The sequence below is a fragment of the Mus musculus genome, chromosome 7 (assembly GCF_000001635.26).
Source record: "Mus musculus strain C57BL/6J chromosome 7, GRCm38.p6 C57BL/6J".
NCBI lineage: Eukaryota > Metazoa > Chordata > Mammalia > Rodentia > Muridae > Mus > Mus musculus.
In genome coordinates this window covers 60,598,977-60,612,709 of record NC_000073.6, presented here as the reverse complement: position 1 = coordinate 60,612,709, position 13,733 = coordinate 60,598,977, and positions in this window count along the sequence as shown.

The window sequence follows — 13,733 nt, the reverse complement described above, 5'->3', positions numbered from 1 at the left end:
CAAAAAGGGGGAGTGGGTGGGTAGGGGATTGGGGGGGTGTTTATAGGGGACTTTTGGGATAGCATTGAAAATGTAAACGAGGGAAATACCTAATTTAAAAAAAAAGGAAAGAAAAACAGACTTATTTTCAGACAGATTTATTTTCTGATCATAGTTCCTCCCTTATCATCCCTCATTTTGTCTCTCTGTAGAAAATATATTGGCATATAGGAACTCACACAATATGTACTCACTGATAAGTGGATATTAGTCCCAAACCTAGGATACCCAAGATATAAGATACAATTTGCTAAACACATGAAACTCAAGAAGAATGAAGACTGAAGTGTGGACACTATGCCCCTCCTTAGAATTGGGAACAAAACACCCATGGAAGGAGTTACAGAGACAAAGTTTGGAGCTGAGATGAAAGGATGGACCATGTAGAGACTGCCATATCCAGGGATCCACCTCATAATCAGCATCCAAACGCTGACACCATTGCATACACTAGCAAGATTTTATCGAAAGGACCCAGATGTAGCTGTCTCTTGTGAGACTATGCCGGGGCCTAGCAAACACAGAAGTGGGTGATCACAGTTAGCTAATGGATAGATCACAGGGCTCCCAATGGAGGAGCTAGAGAAAGTAGCCAAGGAGCTAAAGGGATCTGCAACCCTATAGGTGGAACAACATTATGAACTAACCAGTACCCCGGAGCTCTTGACTCTAGCTGCATATGTATCAAAAGATGGCCTAGATGGCTATCACTGCAAAGAGAGGCCCATTGGACTTGCAAATTTTATATGCCCCAGTACAGGGGAACGCCAGGGCCAAAAGGGGAAGTGGTGGGGAGGGGAGTGGGGGTGGGTGGGTATGGGGGACTTTTGGTATAGCATTGGAAATGTAAATGAGCTAAATACCTAATAAAAAATGGAAAAAAAAAAACGGAATAAAGTAAAATAAGAGAGAAAGCACCAAAATCACAGACACACAAAGATGCATGCCTTTACACAAACCCCATAAAAATGCAAAATTCAAATCACAATATGAAAGCAAGTTACTAGTAAAGAAAATCAAATACAGAACATTCTGAGTTAACTAACAAAATACTGTCAAAATAGCATTGAGTTCATTTGAGTTAGCTGGATAAAACTTGTCATGAGGCTTCCATCTGAGTGTGGTTTATATCCCCGTTGATTCACAATGAGGGTAAACTAGTTTTCCTTTGTGAGTAGTCATCAACTGGAGGTGGCTTCCTGGTTAGAAGTAAGTGATTAGGTCGACTTCCTTCTCTCGGCACTGACTTGAATCTGTGCAGATCCTGTGTACGCTGTTCTGATCTATTTGAGTCAGTCTTTTCTTTATGTGTTTACATTTCAAATGTTTTCCTCTTTTCCAGTTTCCCCTCCAGAACCACCCTATCCTATCCCTCTCCCTGCTGCTTCTAAAACAGGGATCCCACTCCCACCTACCCACTCCTATCTCCTCACCATCCTGGTATTCTTAATGTGCCTGGAAGGCATTGTTTCCCTGGTTACATTCCTCCCTGCCCCACTGGCTATTAGAATCTCTGTAACTCTCTTCTGCAAAGTTTCCTAACCATACAATGGACTTTGCATAGATATATCTCATTTATGACTAGGTGATCCAATGTCTCTCATTCTATGTACATTGTCCAGTCTAGGTTTCTTTTCCCATTTGTTCCCATCTACTACAGATGGCAGCTTCTCTGATGAAGCACTGATTAATGGGTTATGACAAAATGTCATTAAGAATCATTATATTGCTTCATTTCATTAGAACAAGATTACTTGACTTTCTCCTATGTCCATTAATTACTTAGTTCCATATGTTTGGATACAAGAAATATTTTCGTTCTTGTGGAGTGGGCCTTAAATCCAAGCATAAAATGATTGTTCACTTCCACATTATTTCTGCCAGTATTTTACCATTGTATCATATAGGTATGTCATGACTGTAGATCAAAGAGGTTAGAATTGGACTGGTTTCTAAATTAATTTCCAGAAAGCATGTAGAATACTTCACAGTAACATCATTCCTATTCGGGTGGAGTGAAGGTTTCAATTAGGCACATGCTTGATTTCTCTGTGTTCAATGAGACAATGCGGGTATTGTTTTCCTCAATAGGGCCATGCCATCAGTTTGTGTTGGTTATAGCCTGACCTGTTTGAGTGTTTCCATGAAGACTCTTTGTCCAAGAAATCAATTATACATAACTCATACCTATGATTAAAGGTTTCATTTAATGAGAAATGAGTAGTTCAGGGATTCTTTCCCAGTTATTTAGTTATTTGACTTATATTTTTCATCTATATATATTAACATGTCTACTGTACTAGATTACTATAACTCCTTAGAGATGATGCACAGTTCTATTTTTCATCTCAGTATTCCATCCCTTATTTATCCCCAAATTTATCATCTCTCCCTATTGTCTTCATTTTTATATATGCTATTTCTACATCCACTAGAAATCCTTCCCTCCCCTCTATTATCTTTTGCTAAACCTTACTTTGTGAATTTAAGGATTCATAATGCTTTTGTGAAACTTAATATTTAATATTTAGCTGTGAGGGAATATATTCACATTTGTCTTTAGGTTTCTGGGTACCTCACTCAGGATGCCTTTTCTTCAATTTCCATCTATTTAACTGTGAGTTCCACAATTTTATTTTTTAACATCTAACTTATATTCCATTATATAAATGTACCACAATCTCATTATTCATTCACTACTCTTTAAGACATCTAGGGTGTTTTCTATTTCTGACTAGTATGGATAGAGCAGTAATGAACATGTGTAAGCAAATTTCTCTGTAATAAGGATGTAGAGTCCTAATTGTGTATGCCCAAACTGGATCTTGGAGTAGAACTATTGCCATTTTCCAGGGAACCTGCACAATGATTTCAAAAGTTGCTGTAAAAGTTTCCATTTCTACCATCAGTTATTAAGAATTCCACTTTCTCTGAATCCTCACCAGCCTCTGGTATCATTTTGTTATGGATCTTTGTTATCCTGATTAGGGAAAGATGAAATCTCAAAGTGGTTTTGGTATGCATATCCCTGAAAACTGTGGATGCTGATTACTTTAAGTGAAACCAGCATTTGAATGGCCACTTCTAGGTCATTGGAGTAAGCAATTTATAATTGAATACACAGAGATAAGTAGGGGGGGTAAGCCATGCAAATTAGAACTAAGGAAGACAATGGAAGGATTACTATTCAAAGAGTAACTATTGAGGGAAAACAGCCAAATTGCATGAGGCATGAAACTAAGGGAAATAATAAACAATTTTAATTCACCTCAGTATATATATATATATATATATATATATATATATATATATATATATATATATATATATATATATATATATATATATTACAATTTCTTGTTTTATCATTAAAAAGGAGGTCACCCAGCTTAAGAATAGCCCTTTATAATGAATTTATAGAACCTGTGCAGTTGACTGTTGAGGGATGGTAAAACATTAAATTTAGAGTGAGATTTTAGGTAGAGAAAATAAAATATATGAGAGTAGTAAAAGGAAAGAGACTACAGGACTACAGCACAAGAAATAAGCCAGGGGAAGATGTGTTCTAGGTGCACAATCTCCCTTTAGTCTTAATAGATCTCATGTTAAAATTACCAGAAGAAAACATGTTATCTTCACAATAGATTGCATCCTTGGCCCTTATAACCATATGCCAAGCTTGAACAAGTGGTTACCTCTGTACTCACAGCGCCATCTAGCTTTCAACAAAACAGAAAGATTGATGGAAACCTCTTCAAAAGGGGACAGGGAGGGGAAGAGGGGAGTGTGACCAGTTATTGGGTAGGAGAAAAGGACTGAAGCCCTGAGATCCAGCAAAGAGTGGAGAAAGGCAACCCTGGAAGGTAGGAGGTGGAGGGATCCTCCAGAATGTACCAGAGACCTGGGAACTGAGATACTCTCAGAACTCAAAGGGAAAACCTTAGATGAAATGTCCTACAGAAGGGAGAGGGAACTTGTAGAGCCCACCTCTAGCACAAAGCAGGGAATTAAGTGAAAGAGGGTTTGCCATCCCACAGTCAAAAACTCAGACCCTTAAGTGTTACTGTCCGAAAGAACTACAGGGGAATAAATAGAGAAGAGCCCGAGAAAAAGGATGTCCAGTGACAGGCCCAAATTGGGATCCAGCTGAAGGGGAAGCCCCAAGGCCTGGCACTATTACTGATCTATGGAGTGCTTGTAAAAAGGGTCTTATCATGACTGTGCTCCTAAAGACACAACAAGCAGCTGAAAGAGTCAGGTGCAGATATTTACATCTAACCAATGGGCAGAAGCTGCCTGACCCCTTTGGTTGAGTTAGAGGAATCCTGGAAGAAGCTGAGGCAACCCTGTAAGGAGGACCAGCAGTCTCAATTAACCAGAAATCCCAAGATCTTTCAAACACTGTACCATCAACCAGAAAACATACACCAGCTATTATGAGGCCCCCAACACAGATACAACAGAGGGCTGTATCAATCAGAGAAGATGCGCCTAACTCTCAGCGACTGGAGGCCCCAGATAGTGGAGATGTCTGGTCGAGTGGGGGTGCAGGGACATCCTTGTGGAGGCAGGATGGAAGGGAGAAGGTATGGGATGTTGAATAGTCAGAGGGTAGACTGGGATAAAATCTGGAGTTAAAAAAATTCAGAGACCCAAGTATAAAAAATGGCTGTGCTTATTTTAACAGGAATTAAATTCATTTCAACAAAATTTACATCTCAAATACCAAATCTAAAGTCTTATTTCTAGAGGAGATATCTAATTTATGATAGCTTTGAGAACATACAGTGTACTGATGCAAGACACTCTTTGCTGTCACATATACATAGATGGCTAAAGAGTCAAAGGTAAATAAAAATTCTTTGGGTCTGACTGATAAAGAACAAATACACAGAGATATTGTGCCAGGGCACATACAAAATGAAAATTTAAGAGTGAAACTAATTTAACTGACAATTGTATATATGTTAATTTTGATCCAGTATTTTCTTGCACACACATTTCACTTCAGTTACTCTAGAATTCATACAATGAACATTTCATTGGCCCAAGGTTTGAGTTTAATTCCCCTTTAAAACATTCTTTTAGATATTTCTCAACTGCAGAATGGATAAATGTGGTATGTCTACAAAATGGAATGCTATAAAGCTATTAAAATCAAGACATTATGAATTTTGCAGGAAAATGGAAGGAAAATGAGACCATCATCCTGAATTAGGTAACCCAGGCTCAAAAGTATATGGATGGCATGTGCCCACTTATAAGTGAATATTAGCCATAAAATATAGGTACTATGCTACATTCCACAGAGAAAAAGAATCAAGGAGGAAGCCCCAGGTGGGGAAGCTTGAATCTCACTTAGAAAGGGAAATAAAATCATCATAAGAAGCAGATGGAGAGATGGAAATTATAGGCATAGAGATGGGGAAGTGAAACAAAGGGTCAAGATCAGGTATGGGGAATGACAGGTGAGATGCCTACATAGCCATGAAAGTGAATGGAAATCTGTAACTAACTGGGATGAGGAAGGAGGGGATCTTCAGGACAAGACAGAGTTTTAGGATAAGGGAGACAGCCAAGAATCATTGTGGGTGGCCTTAATTGTAACACACTACACCGGGGATATGGAACCCAAAGAGGCTACATCCTATAGCCAGGGAAGAACTCCAGTAGAACAATAGAGACAAAATAACAACCCACAAAAGTTTAAACCCGAAATTTATCCTGTCTACAATATCTCCAACCCATATTTGTTCCTGTGTGAAAGAATTACAGGGATTTAAATGAAGAGGAGACTGAGAAAAAGAAGGTTCAGCGACAGGCCCAAAGTGGAATTCAGCTCAAGGGGAGTTCCCAAGGCCTGACACTGTTACTGAGGCTATGGATCATTCAAAAACGGACCTAGCATGACTGCCCCTCCAGAAGGTACAACAAGTAGCTGAAAGAGTCAGATGTAGACATTTGCACCCAACCAATTGATAGAAACAGCTGAACCCTGTGGTTTAATTAGGGAAGGCTGAAAGAAGCAAGGAGAAGGGCCATCCTGTAGGCAGACCAGCAGTCTCAATTAATCTGGACCCCTGAGATCTCTCAAACACTGGACCACTAACCTGACAGCATACACCAGCTGAAATGAGACTCCCAACCCACATACAGTAGAGAACTTCCAGTTCTGTGTTCATTCAGAGATGATGTACCTAACCCTCTAGAGACTGGAGACCCCAGGGAATTTGGAGGTCAGGTGTGGTGAGGAGTGTGGATATCCATGTTGAGACAGGGGCTTAGGGAGGAGGTATTGGATGTGGAAAGGTCAGAGGGTGGATTGGGCATCGGGTAATAAAATATGGAGTGTTGAAAAAATATTTTCCAACTATTAAAAAAAAAAGAAATGCAGATACAGGGGAACGGCTAGATACTGAGGAGATGACCAACCAATAATGAGCTCATCTTAACATCCATCAGTTGGGCAAGTAACAGTCTATTAATACTCTATTAATACTCTGGTATGGTTGCAGATAGGAGCAAGTTGTCCTGTGACATGGTCCACTCAGCAGCTGACCCAGAAAGACACAGACACACACAGCCAAACAAAGGGTGAAGTTTGTGGACTATTATGGAAGAAAATGGGGAAGAATTGCAGCCAATATCAAGATAGAAACTACACAGAAAGACCACCATATTCAACTAACCTGGACCCTTGTGGCTCTCAGATTCTGAACCACTAACCAAAGGACATACTTGGGCTAAAACTAGTCCTCCCCTTACAAAACACATGTAACAGATGTGCAACTTGCTCTTCATATGGGTCCTGAACAACTGGAAAGGAGGCTAACTCAAAAGCCATTGCCTATAAGAAATAGCTGAGCTGTTTGGCTGGCTTCAGTGGGAGAGGAAGTGCCAGATATTTGAAATGCCAGGTTGAGGGGAGAATAAAAAGGAGGACCCACCTGCTCAGAGAAGAAGAGAAGTGGGGCAGGATTGTATAAGAATTGATATACTAGTGAGATGGGGGCACTAATGGGATATAAAGTAAATAAGCTTTAAAAAGTAATAAATTAAATTTTAAAAAGAATGATAACTTTTTCAGGACTCTTAAAATCACGTGGGTTTTTCTTTTTGAAACCGATATATATTTTATCTGATTCTCACTATCAGCATAACAAAAATTTAAATTAGACATAGAATTCTTTTGACATTCTCTTTCACTGAAATTAATGAAACAGGTGATTTTGGGATGGTGAAGAATCAAGCTATAATTCAATTAGTCAACAAAATAAGAGCCAGGGAAAGAAAAAGTCCTAGTCTTCATAACTTGGGGCAACAATCAAATATCCCTATTTACTTATCAAAATTTATGTTCACATAGCCTATATATTATAAAAAAGACTTACAGACAAGGAGATAGATTAAGATTGGATGGCAATGTCTCATTTATGAGAGGAGAAATCATGGTCTTTCACTCTGTATATTGTCAAGATATGGGTCTTTGTATCCGGCCCCATCTCTTGCATATGCTAGCTTCTGTGATGACAATGGCACAATATACTGAACTATGGGTTTAATAACAAAATGTTATTAGAAGTCATCGTGTTACTATATTTTTTAGCAGACAATAGTACCTGCTTTAAGCTGTAAACTTGGGTACTTTAACATGAGAACACTGTCAAATATGTATTCTGTCTCATTGTGTAGGTCTCAAATCCAGTCAGATAGTTCTTACTTATCCCCTTGTAGGGGCCTCTATCACAGCAGTGTATCCTGTAGGCAGCTGAGTGTAGTAGATCAAATACTGTAGAATGGGGGTGGTGTTTCAAGTTTCCCATCACTAACCATACAGAATATTTTTCAATACCAGCAAATCTATTCATCAGGCAAAGGCTTTAGTTAGGCACATGCTTGCCTTATCTGTGTTCAAAAGAAACGTAGGTGTTGTCTTGAACAATAGAGCTATGCTCAGTTTGTGTGGAGCAATCAGTAGCTTAGGCAATGGTTTGATTTGTTTGGGGTATTACCACGAGGACACATTGGCCAAGAAATATATTAGCTATAACCCATATATGGGATTGAAGATTTCATTTGGTGACAAGGGATGTCTAGTTGGGTCATTCGCTCATATTCTTTGGTTATTCTTTAAGATTTTTTAATATATTACATCTTTTAGATGTTATGTATTAAGTCTACTGTGGTAGCCTTCAGGCTGATCATAGTTTTAGCTGCTCTCCTTAGTATTCCATTTTATCCTCTTCACTTCCCCCCTATACATTTTATTGCTCCATTCCAAAATCGCCTCCAAATAGTACCATAATTATTTATATTATTTCTAAAGCCTCAGAAAATTCTCCCCTCCATTCTAATTTTTGCATACCTTTGTCCTGGCTTTAAAACTAATATCCAAATATAAGCTAATAAACACTATATTTTTCTATGGGGTTCTGGGTAACTCAGAATAAGGTGTTTGTTTGTTTGTTTTATTTTTTGTTTTTGTTTTTGTAGTTCCATCCATTTAATTATGAGTTTCATTATTTTGTTTAACAGCTGTGTAATATTCCTTTTGTAATATACCATATTTTTATTATCAATTTCACCACTATGTATAGGTATTTCTAACTACTGTTAATCATACAGCAGCATTGAATAGGACCTAGTAAGGAATACTATAATATGATATGTACTCCCTTAGATATATGCCCAGCACTGATATACCTGGAACTTGAGGTATAACATTTCCAGATTTAAAACAGAAAACCACACAGATTTTCTCAGTGGCAGTACAAGTGTGTATTCTCACAAGCAATACATAAGGATTCTTATTACTCACCATCCTCACTAGCATGTGTGGTCATTCTTTTTATTGGTCTTGGCCATACTGATTAGTGAAAAATAAAATCTCAACATGGTTATAATATTTATAGTTATGATTACTAAGGATGTTGAACATATCTTTAAGTGAAACCATCACTTGAATGGTTAATTATGGGTATTTAGAGATTTATACTTAAATACCAAAAGGATAAGTAGGTGAAAGACATGGAAATTAGAAGTACAAAAGACAATGAAAAGATTAGTATTCATAGAGAAACCATAGCAAATAGAGCATCTAAATGCTTTGAAGCATACTTCAGATGGGGGTATTAAGCAATTTCAACACACACATACAATTTTCTGATTTCATCGTCATAAAAGAGGACAGCCAGATTATGAATACAAATTTGTTAATAAGTTTAAGCAACATGTAATTCCTAAGTGTGGGATGAGAAACCATGAAGTGATAAGCATCATGGGCAGATATTTAATAGGGAAAATACAAAATCTGATAGTAGGGAAATTAGCCTACTGCAAAGGAAATTGTCTTTAAAACTGTATTCTCACAGCCGAAAGTCCCTTCAATACTCACAGATCCTAGACACAGATTTCATTCTTGCCCTTAAAACCTGAAGCCAGGATTGAAGGAGTGATTACATCTGTGCTCACAGTGCCATCTAGCTTTCAATGAAACAGGAAGGTTGATGGAAACCTCTACAAAAAAGAAGAAAGCAATCTCAGAAGGGGAGAAGGAGGGAGGGACCTGGATGGGAAAGAGGACAGGGGAACATGATTTGGTATTTGGTGGAGGGAATAAGACTGAAGCCCTGAATAAGAGAAGAAAGAATGGGAACAGGCAACTTCAGGAGGTAGGAGGTGGGGGACCATCCATAATGTATCAGAGTCCTGGGAGCTGAGAGATTCTCAGGACTCAAAGGAAGGAATCTTAGATGAAATGTCCTACAGTGGGAAGAGGGAACTTGTACAGTCCACCTCCAGCAGAAAGACAGGGCATCAACTGGAGGGATGTGGTGCCATCCCACAGTCAAAAATTCTGACTCATAATTGTTCCAGTCATAAAGAACTTAAGGGACAAAAATGAAGAAAAGGCCAAGGAAAAGGAGATCCAGTGATAGGCCCAAAGTGGGATCCTGCTGAAAGGGAGGCTAAAAGCCTAACACTATTACTGATGCTATGGAGTGCTCATAAAAAGGGGCGTATCATGACTGCCCTTCAAAAGACCTAACAATCAGCTCAAAAATGCAGATAACAGATGCAGATATTTACACCCAGCCAATGGACAGAAGCTGCTGACTTCTGTGGTTGAACTTGGGAAAAGCTGGAAGAATCTGTGTAGGAGGGTGACCATGTAGGAGAACCAGCAGTCTCAAATCAACTGGAACCCAAGATCTCTCAGATACTGAGCCACCAACAAAGCAGCATACACCAGCTGATATGAGGCCCCCAACACATATACAGCAGAGCGCTGCAGGGTCTGTACTCAGTCAGAGAAGATGCACCTAACCTCAAGATACTGGATGTCCAGGGAGTGGGGAGGTCTGGTGGGATAGGGTTAAGGTGTATGGATATTCTCATGGAGATGGCAGGGGTGGGATATGATGTGAAACAGTCAGAGGGTGGATGGGGGAGGGGTATAAAATCTGGACTATAGAAAAAAATTAGATAAATTTTTATAAACAAAAATTTTGAAATCTCATTAGTCAGTTTCAGTAGTGTTAAATTTCTGTTATTTTACATTTAAGATTTTCTACTATTTGTTTTTTAAATTCTTCTCTCATTCATTACAAATCCTATGCTTTCCCCTCCTGCCTCTCCATGCAGTCCTCCCCATATCTTTCCTGTCTTCCACATCTACCTCTCCAACGTAGTCTTCAAAAAACAAACAAAAAAAAAAGAGCAAGTTTCTCAGCGATATATCAACTAAACATGTCATAACATGTTACAATGAGGCTCCCAACACATATACAGCAGAGCACTGCAGGGTCTGTACTCAGTCAGAGAAGATGCACCTAACCTCAAGATACTGGATGCCCAGGGAGTGGGGAGCTCTGGTGGGGTAGGGTTCAGGGTTATGGATATTCTCATGGAGATGGCAAGGGAGGAATGAGATGGGATGTGAAACAGTCAGAGGGTGGATGGGAGAGGGGTATAACATCTGGACTGTAGAAAAAGATTAGATACATTTTTATAAAAGCACACAGTTGGACCCAAGAATATGAAATAAATGGTTTTTTTCCTAAAAAGGATTTAAAGAATCATTTCAAAGCCAAAACCTATACTTTGATTTCTACAGGGGACATCTAATGTATGCTCACCTTCAGAGACATGGGAAGAATGATGCAGGTCTCTGTTAGCTGCCACATCACATTATATACAAATTGTAACAATAGTTAAAGTTCAATGAGAACCCTTTCGTCCTGACTGACAGAAATAATGGATGGAGAGCAATATTTAGCTATGAGTACATACATAGTAAAGATTTAAACGTGAAAGTGATTTAATTGACCATTATTATGTGTAAGTATTTTTTCTTCATTTTGTATGGACATATTCTCTTCCAAATATTTTTTTTAATTTCAGTTACCCTCTGATTCATATAATTAACAAGACTTTATTAAATGAAACTTTGAAGCTGGAAGAATGGCAACACACAGTCATGAAGGAAATAGTATTTCTGGCAACAGTAATTGAAAATGCCTTCTATAGTGATGCCGATTAACTCTTCCAGATTGGCCCAGGACATGTGCTAATTTTCATTAGGACTGAAAAACTAGATCTGTACAATTGTGGTGGTAGTCTTTCTGAAAGGAAGAAAGTTCTCCTGGCAGGTGGATTCTCTTTGTTTCTCAGTGCAGGCAGTGCTGAGAAGCCAGGATGAAGATAGCCCATCCCTCCCTAGGTTTCTTTGTTTTGTATGTAGAATAAAACTTTCCCTCCTTAAATAGACCACTCTTCAATTGCACCTCATAGGGTTATTGCTTATCAAAGTCTTCAACCTGTATCCCAGCATTAAAAGGGCTCTATTTAGATTGCTTGTTTATGTTGAAGTCTTTGCTATCTAACTTTCTACTAACATCTGATAAGCTAAGTCTTTCCTAGGATAAACAATTCTGTTTCTAGAGTGTCCTTTGGTCTTTAGTTACAAAAAGTATGGGTTTAAACGAAAACTTTGAAATCTCATTAGTCAGTTTCAGTGTTAAATTTCTGTTATTTTACATTTAAGATTTTGTAGTATTTTTTTTAATTCTTCTCTCATTCATTACAAATCCTATGTTTTCCCCTCCCTCCTCTCCATGCAGTCCTCCCCATATCTTTCCTGTCATCCACATCCACTCCTCCAATATAGTCTTCAAAAAAACAAAACAAAACAAAAAGGTCAAGCTTCTGAGCAATATATCAACTAAACATGTCATAACATGTTACAATTAAACTAGGAACAAACCCTGTCAACAAGGTTGGGTGATGGAATTGTTCAGTGATTTAAATGGTCTGGATGACCTAATTGAAAGGATGCTTTAGATTTCCTTGTTACAATTATTGTTTAATCTCATAACTGGACTATTTTGATAAGAGTATTTAGAAAAAAGAGCAAATTATGAAAGATGATTTCTAGGCAATACCAACTGGTATAAGTGCACATTAAAGTTACTATGTCCATTTCCTTTCTGTACCCTCCACCAAAAGCTAAGCTCCTATTGCAGCGACCTGAGCCACTCAGTAGACACATGACAGGAAGTCATAAAAGCACTGCACAATTACACCTGCCTCTGGTGACTGAAAATATGGTGAAACTACAAGGACCAAAGTTCCTTTTGAGTACAACCTCCACTGGTGTCAAAAATAAAAGTCACCCCCGTGGTCTTTAAGTTACTCTGGTCACTGGAGCATAACCAAGTGATTTGATTTTTCATATTTCAGATATTGAATTTTATCATTAGAATCTTGAGTTTTCAATAATATTAATAATAGAAGTCCTGCCATTTTATCTTAATCTTGTTTTCTTTAGACATAGATTTATAAATGAGTACTAACAAAAGTTTTGCCCTTGTAAATAGTGACAGAAAGAGTTCATTATTAATTCAGGGATTAAGGAGTCATGAGTTAATTAGACCAAGTTTAAAATGAAATTTTTCATAGAATTTTCGAGAGGTTAATAAATTTTTTTAAATATTAATTTCAATCTGACTCCTTAAATACAATGTGTATATCTTACCTAGGATGTTTGAATCCTATGGTTTTTTAATACTTTTGTCAAAATGACTCTAAACCAAAATATGAGAGACGAACTTTTATAGGAAATATTTACTTTAGTGCCACATTATCCACCTTAAAATATTATAGCAATTACCTTATGTTTGCATGTGTGTTCTCAATTATTTTAAGCAGTTTGTGTTTCTTTTAATATTCATTACAACTTTTACACTGTCAGTAAAAAGTTATTTATGATACCAAAAGAAACTTCAACCTAGTCTTCTTGAGACATTTTGGTTGTATCCATGTACAGCATAGAATCTTGGGAATTCATTTATAGCCATAGGGCAAGTGATGGGCCAGTGGACAGAAAATTATTGAATACAGACGAAGACTGTCTCAGGAAGGATCAGAGGGATGCGATATCATCTTGAAAGAGGAAGGGATGAGAAATATATTCAGATGAGTATGGTGGTGAATTATTTCTCATTGAAAAATGGTTATTATTAAGGTAGAATTTAAAGTGAAAATACATGTATGACCTAAAAATATCCTTAATAAAATTTAATTGTGGAAAGAATGTCAATTTTAGGACATTTAAGTGGTTTGTTGTTTTTGTTCTTACTGTATCTGCACTTTTATTATTAATTACTTTTATTACATTTCAAACTTTGTCCCCT